The sequence below is a fragment of the Mauremys reevesii genome, linkage group 2 (assembly GCF_016161935.1).
Source record: "Mauremys reevesii isolate NIE-2019 linkage group 2, ASM1616193v1, whole genome shotgun sequence".
Classification (NCBI taxonomy): Eukaryota; Metazoa; Chordata; order Testudines; family Geoemydidae; genus Mauremys; species Mauremys reevesii.
Window position 1 is genome coordinate 97,303,810 of NC_052624.1, and position 20,029 is coordinate 97,323,838.

The 20,029-nt window shown below is 41.5% G+C and overlaps 1 protein-coding gene across 1 annotated transcript in view; it reads left to right on the plus strand.

The window, feature by feature from the left end:
- The window catches only part of CNTNAP2 (contactin associated protein 2), a 1,620,276-nt gene that overhangs the window by 195,023 nt on the left and 1,405,224 nt on the right, over window positions 1-20,029 (plus strand). The gene's annotated exons all lie outside the window — the stretch shown is intronic.

Genomic DNA, 20,029 nt, shown 5'->3' on the forward strand with positions numbered 1-20,029 from the left:
CTTATGGATTAATGCTTATGGATTAACAGTTGATGTCTGTTGAAGACTACTAACTTACACTAAGGTTGACCAGCTCCTTACACACTTACGTACAATGGGTAGGGAAAAAATGTTGTATGATCATAGGGTTCTTCAATCCGAATGGCACAGCTGGAGGTTTCGTGCTGCTGGTACTAAAACAATTTCTAAACATTACAGATGACAATTTCCTAATTCAAAAAGTATTGCATCCAACATGGGGGGGATTCTACGTTAGCCTTTGTCTTGACAAATAAAGAGGAACTAATCACAGAATTAAAAATAAATAGTGATAGGTTAGGTGCAAGTGACTTGATCACATTTATAATGTGCAAATAGAATGAAATCCAAACTATTAATATAAAGACTTGGTGCTTTAAAGGGGCCAAAGTCACAATGCTGAAAAATTGAGCTAGATAAGTTGGGAAAAATAAAAATGTGAATGATAATTGGGAATTGTTTAAGAACACTGTACTAGATGCCAAAAAAATTCTGTAACCAAGAAAGAAGGCCACATAAGTTAAATAAAACAACCTGACTTAAAAGGGAAGACTTGCAGGTCAGGGTGGCTACTTTACTGAACATGAGCTACCAAAACGACAATGTGGCCAAAAGTACTAATACAATTCTTGAATGTATAAACAGGAATATTGAGTAGGAGGAGATAGGTTATATTAGCTCTGTATTTGGCACTGGTACAACCACTACAAAAATAGTGTCCACTTCTGGTGCCCACAATTCAAGAAGAATATTGATAAATTGGAGAGAGTTCCAAAAAGAGCCACAAGAATATTTAAAGGACTGAGAAACATGCCTGATAGTGATACACTCAAGAAGCTCAATCTATTTAGCTTATGAAAGAAAAGGTTAAGAGATGACTTGATCAGTTATAAGTAACTACACGGGGAACAGAAATTTGGTAATAGAAGGTTCTTTAATCTAGCAGAAAAAGGTATAACAAGAGCCAATGCCTGGAAGATGAAGCTAGACAAATTCAGACTGGAAATAAGGTAAAATATTTTTTTTACCAAGAGTGTAATCAGTGAGTATATCTGGTAGGGCCTGTGCTGTTGCTATCAGTTTCACAAGGAAGGTGTTCGGCTATTACAGGGGTTGGCAACCTCTGGCACGCGGGTCGCCAGGGTAAGCACCCTGGTGGGCCGGGCCAGTTTGTTTACCTGCCGCGTCAGCAGGTTCAGCAGACTGGCCGTGGTTCACCGTCCCAGGCCAATGGGGGCGGTGGGAAGCGGTGCGGGTGAGAGATGTGCTGGCCGTGGCTTCTCACCACCCCTATTGGCCTGGGACGGCGAACTGCGGCCACTGGGAGCCGTGATCGGCCGAACCTGCTGACGCGGCAGGTAAACAAACTGGCCCGGCCCGCCAGGGTGCTTATCCTGGTTAGCCACGTGCCAGAGGTTGCCAACCCCTGGGCTATTACAGTCATGAATGGTAGTTCCAGACTGGGTTACAAAATCTGCAAGATAAAGCTTGCTTCCCCCTGTCCCCCCTTTTGTTTGTGTTGAATCTGACAAAGAGACTGAGACAGCCCCAGAAAGAATCAGAATGTTTGGATCTTTTTCTGTACCAAGCTCAGATGTACATTTTAGTATATTTGGCCTGAATCCCTGTGCACTCTTATGATTTTTTTTCTGTAAGAATATGCAAATGTCTGAACCATCAAAACAAAAATACATTTTTTTTACCTGTGCTTGTGGCTGATGCACTATGTGCTTGTAGAAGTATGTTAGTATTGTACAGGATTGGTTTACAACATACGCTGTGTATTTTGGTTGCACTGGAGAGTGGCTTATTGCATTCATGGTATCTATAGTGGGTCTAACTCAAATGTAATAACTAGGACCCTACCAGATTCATGGTCCATTTTGGTCAATTTCGTGGTCATAGGGTTTTAAAAATAATAAATTTCATGATTTCCAGCTATTTAAAACTGAAATTTCATGGTGTTGTAATTGTAGGGGTCCTGACCCAAAAAGGAGTTGGCGGGGGGGGTCACAAGGTTATTGTAGGAGGGGGTTGCAGTACTGCTAACCTTACTTCCGCGCCAGTGCTGGCAGCAGCACTGCCTTCAGAGCTGGGCTGCTGGAGAGCAGCGGCTGCTGGCCGCGGGAGCACAGCTCTGAAGGCAGAGCAGCTGCCAGCAGCAATGCAGAAGAAAGGATGGTATGGTATTGTCACCCTTACTGCTGTGCTGCTGCCTGCAGAGCTGGGCCCCTCAGCCAGCATCTGCCACTCTCCGGCCTCCCAGCTCTGAAGGGAGCAGCGCAGAAGTAAGGATTACATGGCATGGTATTGCCACCACCTTTTACTTCTGTGCTGCTGCTGCTGGGGCGATGCCTTCAGAGCTGGGCTTCCGGCCAGCAGCCGCTGCTCTCTGGCCTCCCATCTCTGAAGGCAGTGCAGAAGTAAGGGTGGCCATACCATGACACCCCTCTTCCCCCCCAAATAACCCTGTAAGCCCGCTGCAACTCCCTTTTGGGTCAGGACCTCGAATTTGAGAAATGCTGGTGAAATCTGTATAGTACAAGGTAAAAGCACACACAACAACAGTTTTCACAGAGGTAAACCAGATTTCACGATCTGTGATGTGTTTTTCATGGCTGTGAATTTGGTAGGGCACTAGTAATAACTTATCAATACTGACTATCCCATTTTAGCTGAGATGTCGTCTATTTCCTGCTTTAATTATAAGGAATAATGCGTGTCTCTATTGTCTTATCCTTAGACTGCAAGTGGTTTTGGTTTTGTTTGTTCTGTGTTTTACACAATGGGGACCTGAGTGAGGCCCCAATACCCTACCATAATAAATAAAAAGTGAACAGAGAAATCTTGGAAAATGTAAAATATTCAACATTTCAGTAATCCATCTTTGATTTTTGTCACTGGAAATGGAAAACTTGATAACTAGAGTTTGATAAAACAAAATATAGCTGTATTAGCCCATGCCTATTTAAAAGCAAGCAAAATCTGAAATTATAACTGAGTTTATAAAGAGATCTATGGTATGAATATTATTCTGTGACTTAAACATTTGTGCACTTGAGCACAAAGTTTGAAGCCAACATAATGTGTTTAAAAAAATCTCTCTCAGATGGCAAGAAGTCTAAACTAACAAATACAACAACAGGACAAGAAGTTGTGGTTTTGTACTTCAGTTTCATAGATAGATATGCAGAGTTTTGAGATCTTAAAATATTTATACTTCTGAGCATATCTATGTAGCTGATGGACAGTAAGACGCATAATACATATTTATTCTCTCTTTTCTCCCCACCATCAAAACAGTTGTCATAAAGCACAAAATTTTAAAGAAAACCTAGACTCCTCTGACTCATTAACTTGAAACATCTGTAATTGTATGTGCATTTACTCTGGTGGCCCATAAAGTGTTTTTAATCAAGAAATAGAGACCAATAAATACGTTGTTTAGATCATTTCTCTCTGTGATAAGTAGTTGAGCTACTTACCTGTTAACTGCAGGTAAATAGTGTGATTTGTATCAGAGTGGAAGAATATCTGAGGGCTTATTTAGAAATAGATCTACATAAAATATGTATGTACTTCTTAGAGAATTAGGTTTGTGTGGGTGGGATCAGTGTTAGAGGGTTCATGGAAATCGGGTTCTGGATGGGGAGCAATTACTGTACAATTTTTTATTTATTTTTTTTCCACCTTGAATGTAATGAGGGATGCTGAATCATTTTTGTATAACCTACATCTGTAGCTTTCAGTTTGTGACCCATGGAGTCACAGCTAAGTACAAAATCAAAAGAGAGTTTACCGTAAGTAGTTAGGACATATTCTAAGGAACGATTCAAGATAAAGTGGGCTGTAACACTCCTGTAGTGATAGGACAAAAAGGGTTACAGATTGTTGTAATAAGCCATAAATGCAGTGTCTTTTAGATCATGACTTTTAGTATCTAGGAAAGATAGGAATTTAAGCTCCCAGGCTCCTCTTTTGAAAGTATTGCTGTGCAGGTTTCCTTTGAGGATGAAGACTGATAGATCAGATATGGAATGATAGCTCCGTGAATAGTATTCACCCACAGATAAGATGTTTTTGTCTTTTGTCATTTTCCTGTGTACGTTCATTTGAGAACATAGTGATTCTGGTTTCACCCACATATATGATGTTGCGGCATTGAGTGTACTTAATGAGGTACACCACCTGTTGTGATAGGACCCAGGGATCTTGAAAGGTGTGTTTTGGGGGTCTTAACTGTAGCGGTGGCAATATGTCTGGGTTTTGCATGTGTTTTGGCAGGGCAGGGCCGCCCAGAGGGGGGGCAAGAGGGGCAATTTGCCCCAGGCCCCGCGTCCCGCAGGGGCCCCCACAAGTGTTTTCCCCTGCGGTTCGGTCGAGCTCCGCGAGCCCGCAGCTGCGACAGTCAGGGCGGGCGGGCGAGACAGCACACCCGGCACCGCAGCTCGCGTCCGGGCCCCGGTCCGCCCCGCCCCGCCCGGCGCGGATGTCAACCGAGCCAATGCCCCCCAGCTGGAGTCCGGGTGGCAGGGTCTGGTGCTGCATTACTGGTATGTCCTGGTCTGTGGGGAACTTGCTTCTGATGATGAGCTTGCAGAGGCGGGGGATTTCTTTCAGGATAGGGTCCACATTGAGTATACGTTGTAGTTGTTTGATACCCCATATGGGTTCCAGCATGGGATGGTAGATGACAGCTAGGGATGTGCAGTCAGAGGGTGTTTCATTTCTGCATTGAAACAGGTTGTGTTGGGGTATTTGGGTGTCCTGTTCCATGATGAGATCTACTTCCTTGGCAAAGTGTCCTTGTTGATGAGGGCGGTTTTGAGTGTGTTAAGGGATATATCCTGGACTTGCTCCTCTGAGCATATTCTATGGTATCTGAATGCCTGGTTGTAGATTACAGATTTCTTTGTTTGGGGTGGTTACTGGATCTATGAAGATAGCTGTGGTGATCTCTGGTTTTCTTGTGTATACTTGTGTGAAGGGTTCCATTACTGAAGCTGATTGTGGTGTCTGGGCAGTTGTTGCTGGTGTGGGAGTATTCCAGGGAGACTTTAATGGACAAGTGTGGTTGCTGAAATTGTGGTGGTAATCCGAGGGAGTTTGTCATCTGTCCAGAGGATGAAAAGATTGACGTATCTCAGGTATATCATTAGTTTCATGTTGCGTGTTTGGAATGTATTTTTTACTTAAGTCTACCATGTGACAACATCTCAACCAGTTTATCTTTTCAGGTTTGACTAAGCACTAATTTACCACAGAGGCTTCTATATCTGAAATTATATTTAATGAAAACACAGAGTTCCTCAGCTGGAGTAAAGGGCATAACTCCATAGAAATCTGTGGCCCCGTATTGTTGAATAATCTTGTTTTGAAGTTTCTCAGCCCTGGTCTACACTAAGGGGGGAAAAACGAGCAGACACGCAGATTCAGATTCGTGAATAACGTGTCTGAATCTTACTACCACCTCTCACTTACCACTCCGCGGCCGCTCGCGAGCTTCACTCCGCGGCTCCAAGGTCTCCTCGGCCTCTCCTCCTGCGCGGTGGAGATGCGAGTTGAACTAAGCGCGCGCGGTTTGAACTACTATCGCGAATAGATCAGGAGCAGTTCAAACTCGACTCCACCCAATTTGCCGCGTCGACCCAGCAGGTAAGTGTAAACGTGCCCTCAGTCTTGGGCACAGTGAGGGAAATTCTGAGCTCAGTGCACAGACTGCACAGGTGCTGGGTATATGGACATGGAGGAATCTCCTCTATTCTGGCTAAGAACTGCTCTGCAAAGGTTGCTTCAGTCTAATCAGTGCATTAGGCTCTGCAGTCTTACCTCCCTTATCCTGCTGGGCATAATGCAAGAGAATGTGTGCGGTGGCTGACAACTCATGCCCCAAACCACATTTACCCTGACTCTTTTGCCTCCTCTGTTCTGCTGCATTACAGAGCTCCATGCTGCACGAGGGTTCACATGCCTTGCACAGCCCCTCTGGCATTCTGCCTTCCTTATGCAATGGCACCATATCAATGTTAGCTTTGCAACCATGGTGACAGGGTCAGGATTTGCCCCAGTGTGCACTGATTCAACGTGTCTGGTTAATTAAAAGAATCCAGACACTTGAAAGGTTAAAGGCAAAGTTCAGATGGCTTTTGAAAGAGAAGTCATTGTTAGCCAACAAATCATGAAATTTCCTATTCATTAAGTGTTGCTTTTTGATGTGCGGCCTCCATATACTTCATTAGGAAATAGTCTCTCGGGTTTCAATTGAATACTACCCAACCTTAGTAATGACTTGATAATCAGTGAACCTTATTTAGTGAGGTTTGGTGGCTGGTGTGTGTGTCTGTTGTGAAACTTTATATGTTGCTTTCCACTTGACATGTTCTGCACTACCTTTTGAAATTGACAGAGGCAGCATCCATCAGACAGTAAACTGTTTTTTTTTTGCTAAGACTACTGACCTCTCTCATTAAAGTAGTGAAATAAAAAATAAATTGTGATAGAGAATGCTTGTACTAATAAATTAGAGCAGCACCATGGTCTTCATTGTCAAGGAGGCATTTGGAAAGCTACAGGAAACCAAATCCAACAAATAAGACATTCCATAAATGCCAATAATTATACTGTAATCTAAATATATTGTAATGGACATTTAGTGAAGATGCATTAAGCTACATACTTGATTTCCATGTATTAATTCTAAAAAATAAATATTGCTGATGTAACTTAAAACAGCCATGTTATTAAATAAATCTGAGTTATATTATTACAAGCAATTTATTACTATAGACAGCGTTTGTACTAATAGTTAAGATGCAATAACTATCTAAATACTTGCGTCTTTCTTGTAGGATTTGGGCCTAAATCATGCCTCAGTGATTTTTACCTAAAAGTCACAGATTATTTATGGTGATATTGTCTAGGAAATGTCACCTCCTCCTCCTCCTAGCTGCTTTTACTGTCATCTTCTAAATGCAAGTTGCCTGTGTACCTACCTGTAAGTCTCTTTTGACAGGCATATTGACTTTCTGTTCGTCCAACCGAGTCGATACAAAGGGCACAGATTATACTGGAAACTTCACTTCGGCACACATTCCTCAAATCCTGGTTCTTTAACCACTCATGCAGCAGGGCCACCAGAAGAAAATGACAGCAGTCTACTGTGAGCAAAGAGAAGGGAAGGCTATCCTGGACACTGAGGAGAAGGTTTTTATTAAGGGAGAGAGGTGTGTGTGTGTGTGCGCACGCACCAGTCAACCAGACCTCGGATGTGGGGGAAAACAGCTCTCTCCTGCAACCATCCTGTGTGCCTGAGATGTGATGAATACTACTGTGTCTACTGACTGAAAAGGGATAGACTCCACATCGGAGCCTCCTTGTGGGCAGGAATGGCATAGCAGCTCCCTCTCCCCTGGGTGTTTCCTGCCAGCAGCTTGTTCTGCCTCTTTTACCTTGCAGCATACGTTTTTCCTCGAGGAGCTCTCTCCTAACTTTCCCTATGTCATTGGTGCCTATCTGTACCACAACCACAGGCTCCTCCCCAGCATTACCTATAAGATTGTCTATATGTCAGCAGGTAGTTCTTGCAGTACTCTGTCATCACAGACCCAGCTATTTTTTGTAAGGCAGTTTGAAATGTACGGTTGCACCATAAACTTATTTATTAATAAAAAAGCTCTAAGTATGCAAGAAATAGCTGTATATAACAATCTGTTGTTTTCCCCTCTGTTAAGCACCAACAGCATGCTTAATGCTGTTCATGTTGGCACAACCATTGGGACTAATTCTGTTTTCACATCCTTGTAAATCTGGAATAACTCCATGGAAGTCACTGGAACCCTAGTGTAGAACTAGTGAGAGACCAGAATTGTGCCTATCACCTCTGCCCTGAGAAACTTACACTCTAAACCACTGATCCTGTAACAATAACTTTACACAGTTGAGCAGTTCTATTGATTTCAGTGGGGCTACTCACGTACATACATTTCTGCATGTGTGTATGGAGTTGCAGGATTGGAGCTAAAAAAAAGGAATGCAATGGTTTTCAAGAGGAAAAGTTTACCCTAAATCATTGACCTATGGCAAGTTTGGATCAGTGTTTTATGTTTTTTTGTTTTTGTTTTTAATTGATGCCTTCAAAAGGGAAGCTGGTGTGGAGGTGAGAAGGTAGGAGAGAGTTGAACAGCCTTCCTTAAAGCAAATTATTTCATTTTATTGGCCTCCTAAATTATCATGATTTTTATTTCACGAACCAGCAGTCCAAATGGCTAAGTGTCAACTGAGCTTCAGTAAATTATCAGTAATTATAATGGTTGCGGTGGAAATTGAGGGTTAGGGGTCGAAGAGCCTGATGCTCAGAATCTGGCAGAGCAGACATCATCTGCTCTGTTATTAAACACCTGCTTCTGGGAGTTGTACAGCTTTACCTACTTCAGCTGGCAAAATGTTCTGGACATCAGGCGTGTGGCAGATTTGATTCAGCTGTAAATTATGGTCAGTTAACCAACATACTCATACCTCACAAGCTCTGCCTAATGATAGATGGAAAGTAGAATTTGTTGGGTTGTGGGGTTTTTTTGTTTTTGTTTGGGTGAGGGGGAGGTTGGCCTTTGCTTTTACTTGTTTTGGTGACCCCCATCAAACAAATACATATTTATTTTTAAAAGGCTCATTGACCCTATTTAAACATTTTACTTTCTCTAGACCATAATATAATGGTCTTGATGAAGGTGCAAGCCTGAGCATCAGGATATCTGATTCTTGTAAGACCTTGAGCAAATCATTTAGTCTAACTCCTTTATCTTCTTCTGCCTTCAGTTTCTCATCTCTAAAGTGTAGTTAATAATTGTCTGTTTTCTTAGGGATTAATGAATTCATATTTATAAAGCACTGTGATGTCCTGCACTGTGTGAAGTGAGGGGTAGTGTTAATGTGTCGCTGACATCTACAGGATCAAATATATGGTGACAAGTGGCTTTTGGTGACTTATCGGTTGCCCTTGTCCCCTAAATAACCTGTATAGCCTCTGTGGGGATAGACATGGAGAGCGGGCTCCCTGTTCCCTTTGAAGTGGCCTGGAGGGACGCCCTTTCCTCCATGTCTGGACCATTTCAACCTCTGGACACTGGAAGGAAACCAAGAGCAAGAAAACAGTAGAACAGCAAAATTGATGTGCAAAAACTTGTATTATGACCTTATCGCTACCATTCAGAAGCAGTGATGTTGAATAAAGTATGCTGCATACCTCTAGGCCTTGAGTCTTGAGGCCTTGCAGCAACCCATGATTGGCCATAGTAGCTGCATGCATAAGACAGTCTTCCTCACTCAGATCAGTGCTGGCCATGAAACTGGTATACTAAAGCAGCAGAGACTAGAGGGATCTTCAATCTTGAGAGCTCAGATGCAGATGAACACACCATTCCTGTTCCTACCCACACACTTATTAGGAGGATACAAGCTAAGACCTAGGTTGCTGAAGTCCAGTATATATGCTTAGCATTAAGTGTGTCATTCAGAACAGAGAGCTGGTTTTAATTCTGATCTCACCATCATTTTGAAAACGGATTTTTTAATTTATAAGGGGTCTCTTCAAACAAGATGGTAATTTTAAATATGATCCTGCTTGTTTAAGCATTAGTGAGTACAGTAAATGCTTTTTGATTTAATAGATTTATGTCTAATTAGCAGACCAGAAGGGGGTAATGTTAATAGGGCTAAATAACTGGAGTAAATGTTGTTTAACAGCATGATGAGATACCAGAGAAGCAAACTCATACATATTTCATCCAAGTCCATGAAGTATCCTGGACTGGCAGTATTCTATATCATATTAAATAGTTTAATCATCTTGCTCTTTGGAACTGGATGCCTTTCAAAAGTGACACTGAAGATGGGCTATATGTCTCATGATGATGATGATGATAAATGGTGCCATCATCTATAAAACTAATGCAGAAGATGCATTAAAATGTGTTACAAATTAGAAAGGAACTGAATACGCACCGCCTCTCCATTCAGTATCTGTATAATAGGTTTAATATAATATAGGTTTACATAGTGCCAATCAAATATAGTATTGTGTGGAGTCTTTTACGCAAACAGTGTATATGCAGAGTATGCCAATAAATCTTATTTATTCTAATAAGTGTGAGTGCATCTAATTAACTCCGTAATAACTGCAACCAACACTGAAGGGATCAGGGGTGAAGTCCTGGCCCCATTTAAGTCAAAGGTAGAACTCCCATTCCCCTTAATAGGATTTTATCCAAGAGTTTTTTTGCCCAGGTTATGGCTATGGTTGACAATTTGTTCAGTTGGAAAATGTTGATTTGACAGATTTAAAATGTTTCACAAGAACACATTGATGCCATCAAAACTTTGGACAGAAAAAGGCTGATCTCCCTGGTTTCCTGCCATCCTGCCCACTAGTCAACCATGTTGGGTTTCCTCCTCCCTCCTCCTGCAGGATTGGTGGGCTGCTTGAGGCCCCTAGGCCACCTTCCTACCCCTCTGCCTTCCAGGTAGGCTGTTGAGCTGCTTCACTGCATGGGCTGCCTACCGCCCTTTATCTCCAGCTGTTAGGATCCCAGCATGCCAGACGCTCTGCCTTCTTACTCAGCCTGTCTACCCCTTCACACACAATGGAGAGCAGGGCAGCATGCCAGGGAATTCTGGCAAGCATATTTCATTTTGGAAAAACAAAAAGGTTGTTGGCAGCATCTCAGTCTTGTGAAAAATATCTCCCACCCCTTCCCCAAATCATGATTCAGGATGGAAATATTTTCAGAAACTTGTTTTTTCATGTATCAGAGGGGTAGCCGTGTTAGTCTGGATCTGTAAAAGCAGCAAAGAATCATGAGACTGAAATTATATTTCCCTGCCAGCTCCACCTATTACTGAATTAGTATACCTGAAGTATTCAAATATTTTAATTCATACTGGGAGTAATGTTTTTAAACAGATTCTTTAAAGATAAAGGATTTTTTTAATTGGTCCTCTCACCTCAACACACGTTTCCTTGTTCCACTTTCCTTCTATCTATTTACCTGCTTAGTTCTTTCCCCCCATTGTCACTCTTCTCCTCTGGGCAGGTCAGCAAGGCACTTGCTAGCAAATGTGATAAGCAATCTTTGTATCGTGTCTCAAAACTGACTTGATGGAATCGGTGGTTATATAACAGCACCTAGAGATCTCCCTGGAAATTGGGGACCATCTGAGTTAAGCCCTGTACAAATATAAAAATATATAGGAACATACAGTCCCTGCCTTCAAGAGTTCACTCAAAGCCCATGACCCTACAAAAGACCTAATTTTACATAATTAGGAAATTGGGATTACTTGCAGTGGGTAAAGTGAAACACATGCGTAAGTCTTTGCAAGATTGAGGCCTAAATAGACAAGACAGAGAAATGGTGAGGGAATGGGATCATATTTCCTATTTTATAGATGGAGACTTGAGGTACTGAAAATTTGCAACATAAACATAGCTACCTGAGAGTTGTCATAGTGTGAAGAACCTGGACATGCAGGAAGGGCAATGACTCTTGAGGACTAAAAAATCCATTTCCTGAAGTTGTGTCCATTTGCCTTATGGCAAAATCCTACTGAACGTAAAAGGGATGAAACAGATAGTATTCTATAGAAATTACTCCAAAAATGCATATAATTGGATAGGTGCTTTAGAGATCTTATTGAGAATCATATTTCTGCTATTCACATCTATTAAATTCTATCAGCTGGTTAAAATTTAGGACAGTTGTAATTTCCTATTAAATTCTGTGTGGCTTTTCCATTAGAATTTTTTTCTATTTCATGAAGATATTGGAAACTTTCTGCTTCCTGATAGTGTCATGCATTTTTGTTGCTTGCAAGTGACTTGAAGAATGTACTGCTGAGTAAGAGTGCTTAAATGCTCTGGTGAAGGATGCACTAAAAATGCCTAGACAGATAGCTAGCTAGGAGACAGTCAGAGGAGCCAATATAATATAATAGTAGCCAAACAGAGTAGAAAGTTTTGTATGCTCACAGAACCCTTAGTGAAAACAACTGCAAAACAACTCTGGAAATCCCAGCACTCAATGCCTGTTAACCAATCAATGTACAGATATTTCCATATTGCATAGCTCCTGCGGAATAAACGTATGCAGAACAGACAAAGAGAACCAATCTGATTGAAAAAACTTGTTTTCATGAAATAGAAAACCTGTAATCTATGCATCAGTTAACTATATAACGTCCCCTCCGCTCTGAGTAGCTGAGACAATTTTGGTTAATTGTTTTGGTAAGATATTAGTCACCATCAAAGCGAGACTTGTGCTATATTTGCTGTGTTTCTCTGGAAGCATCCAACCAGAAAAAGTTCCATGCACATACAGCTGAATAATATGACCACTAATATTTACTATTCTTGAAGACCCTCAGCAATAGGGAAAGTCATGTGCAGGAAAAAAATGGTTTTTGATCTTTTTATAAATTAAAACCAAAGTTGTTACTGGTTTTAAAAAGTCTTGATAGGAATATATATGGAAAAAATGAATGGCTGGTAGGATATACAGAGAAAATGGATAAGTGACTGGCAGTACAGAAATTTGTTTTAAGAAATCTACAGTAAGGCTGCATATTCTAAAATTGGAAAATTCCTAATATCTATTTGCTCAACCATTTAAAAAATCACCAAGAAACATACCTGCCCCTGCACCATTTCTTTACTAAGAGCCAGCTCCTGCAAACATTTATACACATGCTACCATTATTATGTGAGTAAAGATAATCATACCATTAAGTGCTGGCAAGGTCAAAGACTCAGGGTATGGCTACACTTGAGAGTTGCAGCGCTCGGAGTTACAGTGCTCGTCGTACAGCTGTGTAGGGAAAGCGCTGGTGTGTGGCCACACTCACAGCTACCAGCGCTGCAGTGTGGCCACATTTGCAGCATTTGCAGTGCTGTTGGGAGTGGTGCATTATGGGCAGCTATCCCAGCATTCAAGTGGCAGCAACGTGCTTTTCAAAAGAGGGGGGTGGGGTGCAGTGTGACAGGGACCGGGGGAGAGAGAGTGAGTGGATTTTTGGAGCCGACACTGTGTATCAGCTCCCTGCCTTGCAAAATCAGAAATTTTTCCCGACCCCTTACTCTTAACTGCAAACAGCCTGCAGACCAGATAAGCAGCTGCTCCAACGGACTCCCTTTCTCACCCCTGCCCCCGCTGTTTCTCTCATCAAGCAAACACTAATCCCCCTGCCTGCCTCATTCACAGCAAGGTAGTGGGTTTATCTCATTTGATTGTTCAGTCAGTTACAGATTGATCACGGCAAACAGGAGCTGTGTTTGTTTTTTAGATAAGCAGCTCCCGGAGCCCTGAGTTCACAACAAAACAAAGAGAGGCATCATAACAAAACAAAGGGAGTAATTTAGTTAAAAGCATTCTGGGATATCTCCTAATACCCTGGAGGCCAATAACAGCGCTGGTGTGTGGCCACACTTTACGACCAGCGCTGCAGCACCAGCGCTGCAATGCTTATACCCCAAGCAGACCCAGGTGTACGGCCAGCACTGCAGCCAGGGAGTTGCAGCGCTGGATGTGCCCTGCAGGTGTGGACAGTTACTAATTGCAGCGCTGGAAAGCCTCCACCAGCGCTGCAACTCTCAAGTGTAGCCATACCCTAAGGTTGATTTAAAAACGCTACCTTTATTATTGTATTGATTTTGCAAGTATTCATTGTCAAAGTTCTGGTGTTAACTGCACTTCTGCCCACTTTGTGGCCTTTTCAAATGTACACCCTTATGTCAGGAGCCAGCCTGAAAGTCTGTCTCCTGGCAAACTAATGATCCCAGCTGGTCCTGATAGAAGTTGTCTGATTGTGCCATCCGATTTGTTGTGGGAGTTGCTGGCTTCTCAGTGCATTCCTAACATGCAGCTGTGCTTGGTCCTGTCCCTGCCTCTCCTGTTTCTAGCCTTGCCCCAGTGTGTACTCACTCCTGCTCTAGCCACCAGCTCCTTTCTGACTCCCAGGTCAGACCCCAGGCTTTGCTTTCTGACTGCAACTCTGGTTAACCCTGGGCTTAGGCTTTGGGTTCTGATTCCCGGTTCCTACTATTGGCTTCTTTCTCAGGCCTGCCTTGTCTGGGTTCAGCTCTAATTGATAGGCTGGACTCTTGTTCCAGTCATTAGGCAAGACTGCCTGCTATTCAGTTGCTGAGCCCTTGGGTCTCAGGTGTAGAGCAGTTTTTAAATTAAAGGGCTGGGGGAAAGCTGACAGGTGCAGAGGAGCATGTGGTTTGGACAGAGACATCCCTTAGGGGAGTATCTACTAATGGAGATTCTCTGTCCTAGTAAGGAGGAGAGTTTTACCACTATTACCAAGCCTGGACCACTTGGTAATAGTGACCATAATATAATTAAATTTAACATCCTTGTGGTGGGGAAAACACCACAGTGGCCCAATACAGTAGCATTTAATTTCAGAAAGGGGAACTACACAAAAATGAGGAGGTTAGTTAAACAGAAATTAAAAGGTACAGCACCAAAAGTAAAATCCCTGCAAGTTGCATGGAAACCCCAAATAAAAAAAAATCATAGTAAGAAAACCAAAAAAGAGGCAGCATGGCTAAACAACAAAGTAAGAGAAGCAGTGAGAGGCAAAAAGGCATCTTTTAATCTTTTAAAAACTGGATGTTAAATCCCAGTGAGGAAAATAGAAAGGAGCATAAATTCTGGCAAGTGAAGTGTAAAAATATAATTAGGAAGGCCAAAACAAGAATTTGAAGAACAGCTAGTTAAAGACTCAAAAAGAAATAGCAAAAAAAAAAAAAAATTAAGCATCAGAAGCAGGAAGCCTGCTAAATAACCAGTGGAACCACTGGATGATTGAGATGCTAAAGGAGCACTCAAGAACGATAAGGCCATTGCGGAGAAACTAAATGAATTATTTTAATCAGTCTTCATGGTTAAGGATGCGAGAGAGATTCCCAAACCTGAGCCATTCTTTTTAGGTGACAAATCTGAGGAACTGTCCCAGATTGAGGTGTCATTAGAGGAGGTTTTGGAACAAATTGATAAACTAAACAGTAATAAGTCACCAGGACCAGATGGTATTCATCCACGAGTTCTCAAGAAGCTCAAATGTGAAATTGCAGGACTACTAACTGTCATCTATAACCTATCCTTTAAATCAGCTTCTGTAACAATGACTGGAGGATAGCTAATGTGATGCTAATTTTTAAAAAGGGCTCCAGAGGTAACCTGAGTAATTACAGGGTGGTAGGCCTGACTTCAGTACCAGGCAGACTGGTTGAAACTATGGTAAAGAACAAAATTGTCAGACACATAGATGAACATAATTTGTTGGGGAAGAGTCATCATGGTTATTGTAAAGGGAAATCATGCCCACTAATCTACTAGAATTCTTTGAGGGGGTCAACAGGCATGTGGACAAGGGGGATCCAGTGGATATAGTGTATTTAGATTTTCAGAAAGCCTCTGATAAGGTTTCTCACCAAAGGCTCTTAAGCAAAGGAAGCTGTCATGGGATAAGAGAGACGGCCCTCTCATGGATTGGTAACTGATTAAAAGATAGGAAACAAAGGGTAAGAATGGAGAGAGGTAAATAGTGGTGCCCACCAGGGGTCAGTACTGGGCCCAGTCCTATTGAACATATTCATAAAGGATCTGGAAAAAGGGGTAAGCAGTGAGGTGGCAAAATTTGCAGATGATACAAAACTACTCAAGATAGTTAAGTCCCAGGCAGACTGCGAAGAGCTACAAAAGGATCTCTCAAAACTGGGTGACTGGGCAACAAAATGGAAGATGAAGTTCAATGTTGATCAGTGCAAAGTAATTCACGTTGGAAAACATAGTCCCAATTAGACACATAAAATGATGGGGTCTAAATTGGCTGTTACCACTCAAGAAAGAGATCTTGGAGTCATTTTGGATAGTTCTCTGAAAACATCCACTCAATGTGCAGTGGCAGTCAAAAAACCAAACAGAATGTTGGAAATCATAAAGAAAGTGATAGATAATAAGACAGAAAATATCATATTCCCTCTATATAAATCCATGGTATGCCCATATCTTGAATACTACGTGCAGATTTGGTCAACCCGTATTAAAAAAAGATGTATTTGAATTGGAAAAGGTTTAGAAAAGGGCAACAAAAATTATTAGAGGCATGGAACGGCTTTCGTATGAGGAGAGATTAATAAGACTGGGACTTTTCAGCTTGGAAAAGAGACGACTCGGGGGATATGATAGAGGTCTATAAAATCATGACTGGTGTAGAGAAAGTAAATAAGGAAGTATTTACTAGTTCTTGTAACACAAGAACTAGGGGTTACCAAATGAAATTAATAGGCATCAGGTTTAAAACAAACAAAAGGAGGAATTTTTTCACACAACACACAGTCAACTTGTGGAACTCCTTGCCAGAGGATGTTGTGAAGGCCAAGATTACAACAGGGTTCAAAAAAGAACTAGATAAGTTCATGGAGGATAGGTCTATCAATTGCTATTAGCTAGGATGGGCAGGGATGGTGTCCCTAACCTCTGTTTGCCAGAAGTTTGGAATGGGTGACAAGGAATGGATCACTTGATTATTACCTGTTCTGTTAATTCCCTTTGGGGCACCTGACATTGGCCACTGTTGGAAGATAGGATACTGGGCTAGATGGACCTTTGGTCTGACCCAGCATGGTCATTCTTATGTTCTCAGCCATTTTCTTTGGTACAGAAGTTTTAAGCTCTCCCTTCAGACCACAGTAACCCTCCTGCACAGGGTTACAGTCCCTTTCCCATTCATTATGCTTATCGGAGCAGGTCTGACTTTAATTCAGCACCTGCACTTCTGCTGTTTCCCAGTGGGCTATGACAGCATTTACCAGTGAGCATCCAGCTTTCACAAAGCAGGGTACATTCATTTAGGACAAAAGCATCACAAAGAAAACATATAATAAAACCCTACAGTCTAGATGCATGCTCAATTTACCAGATATTACTGACTGTTCACATGGGATCTTGGTAGATCCATATGCAAGTTTGTCAATATTTTGTTCTACATGTAGATCTGTCTTGAGCCAGATAGGTCAACAATGCTCTTTCCTCTAGGGAGCAAAGCTTCAATAGCTGGGTATCTGCATAACCGACATTGGCAATTTGTATTAATTACCACTCCCCACTGATTTCAGATTGCATAAGAAACCTACACAGCAAGCCAGGAACATGAAGATGCATATAATATTTATTGATAAAATGATCTATGACTAACTCATGTGCCCATTGTGTCTGGCACAGCTCAATATAATAGTCTTGTAAGTTTCTATTCTTCTGTGATCACACATCTGTCATATTCATTTTATAGGTTACCAACAGGGCCAGCTCCAGCTTTTCTGCTGCCCCAAGCAGCAAAAAAAAAAAAAAAAAAAAAGGCAGCAGCAATTCAGCAGCAGTTCAATTGTGCCGTTTCTTCGACGGCAATTTGGCGGCGGGTATGCCCTCTCCTTCCTCTTCGGTGGCAATTCAGCGGCGGATCCTCCCTCTCTTCCTCTTCAGTGGCAATTCAGCAGCAGCTCAAAGAAGAAGAAAGGGAATGAGGGACCCACCGCCGAATTCCCACCGAAGACCTGGACGTGCCGCCCTGATACCAGACGGAGTACCGCCCCTTTGAATTGGCTGCCCCAAGCACCAGCTTCCTACATTGGTGCCTGGAGCCGGCCCTGGTTACCAAAAATAATTAGAACTCTTTGAATAACATTTGCCTTGCCCAATATGCACTCCTTAGAGTGACAACAGACATCAGCTCATATGTATTCACAAATATCTCCATAAACTACATAACCTTTGATAACCTGCTTTTATGATTAAACTGATTCTTAAGCACTTGGCAAAGATAAGTCTTGAACTATGGTGACAGATGTCATTGTAAAAATTTCTCACATAATTAAAATTGTGCTATCCAGGAGAACTTGAGAAAACTGACATAACACTGGCATTCTGCTCCACAGAAGGTGATGTAAAAAAAGGAAGCTGGAAAGCTGCAGAAATTCTCTAACTTCTTATACTATGAGCCAGTGTAACTCCATTGTTGTCAGTACTAAATTGACCTAAATTGACCTCACCACCTATAATGGTGAATTGAGCAATACATTTTGTCTTGCCAAAACTTATGGAAACTATATAATAGGACATAAATCATCCTACTGAAGGGCATAAACCAGCCGCTAACTGGTAAAGATTGGGAAGAAATATCTCCTATGGGCAAGAAACTCCATAATTGTCCAGTAATGCATTCCTTGGACCTTATTCAGAACCTTTTGATAATAGTCACTCTTTGAGACAGGACGTAGAACTAGATGGGCTTCTGGTCTGACTGGAATTATAGTTTGTAAATTCCTATGTTTCTAAGTTTGTAGCCAACAAACACCTCACATTTTATCACCTATAAAAATCCCTTTAATAATGTCCTAGCCAATAGCATTTTCTAATCAAAATATCAATATCTAGAAGAAGACTGAGTGCTGTTCATATAGTTTTTACATAATTTAATGATCTCATTGATCATCATCATCAGATCTTTTGCGTAAGAGAATGAAATATTTGAGATTCCAGGCGGTTTGTAGTGCTAAAGCAGATTATTTCTAACTGGTCAAATGACGCTTGGTCAAATAGGCTCTGAGCTGGCTAGAAAGAAAATATGACTATTACTGAATGATCTTTGGTTGTGTACGTGGCTTTCCAGATAAAATGAATCCCTTCATAAATTATCCAGTGCACTTGGAGTTAAAAAGATGCATGCAGTCTTTTGTAGCTGTGGAAAATGTTTACTGTATCATCATTACGTTATCATACTCCTTGTCTGGCTCAGCTGCATATTTGTGTCCTTTCTTGCATGGAGGTATGCTCTATAAGTCCTCTACCTTCCTCCATGTTCAATACCATATCCTCTATCTCATCACATGCTAATCACACCACCACTTCTTGAATCGGCTTGTCTTTTTCCTTCAGTCTTCATCTGTCAAACTCTTAACCACAAAGTTCTCAGGACTATACTTTACATGAGCTAACCATCAGAGCCTACCCTCCCTCATTTTTTTTGTTTATGGATGCTAGTTTGAGCATGCCTCTAACATACACGTTCCTCATGTGGTATTTCTTGCTCACACCACTTATCCATCTCAATATTTACATTTCTGAGGAATAGATAATTTGCTCATGTTTCTTCTGTGTTGCCCACACCCATCATCATGCGTTAAAATGGTGGTCTGGCCAGTTTTACATACTTTTCCTTTTAATCTTACTTATTTCTTCCTGTCATATACTATACCACCTATCTCTCTCCATTTGAGCTAGGCATTTATTATCAAAGCTTTAATTTTGTCCTCCGTTTCCTGGTTTTGGAACCCAGCTACTTGAAACTGCATTTTCAGTATTGTCTGAGCTGCGTATTAGTGTGATTAATAATTCACCTATGCTGCTGAGACAGCAAGCAGTTACTAAATTACAAACTCCATGATTAAGATGTTAATAGCCACTTCAGTGCTGTTTGTTTGCTGTTTTCCTTATAGCCTTATTTACCTAAGATCATCTTAGACCCTTGCCAGATTCATTCAACCCATATTCTGGCAATAATTAGATTTGCTAAAAATGCAGTTTCAGGAGGCTTAATGGAATCTATTGTGTCAACATACAAGAGATTTTCAATTACAGTATGTAAATAATTTCAGTTAACAGATTATGATCCCCAGAGGTATAGATTTGCACCTCTGAGGTCTGTGCCTGTATATATCTCATGACTTTTCAGACTCCTCAGTGCCATATTGGTTTCCAAGAGGAGAAATAGAAAGAACATTTTGGGGTAATTCCAGGAAAGTCATAGTAAACTAAGTTTGCTTGGGGCTCTAGAAGACCTAAGGAAATCCCGTAGTGAATGCTGCTATTTGTACCTGTAACGTAATGTGCTCCTGTGCCTTTGAAGGTGGAGATGAAGGTGTTCTTGTTAGAGCAGAGTGAAATTTTACAGCCAA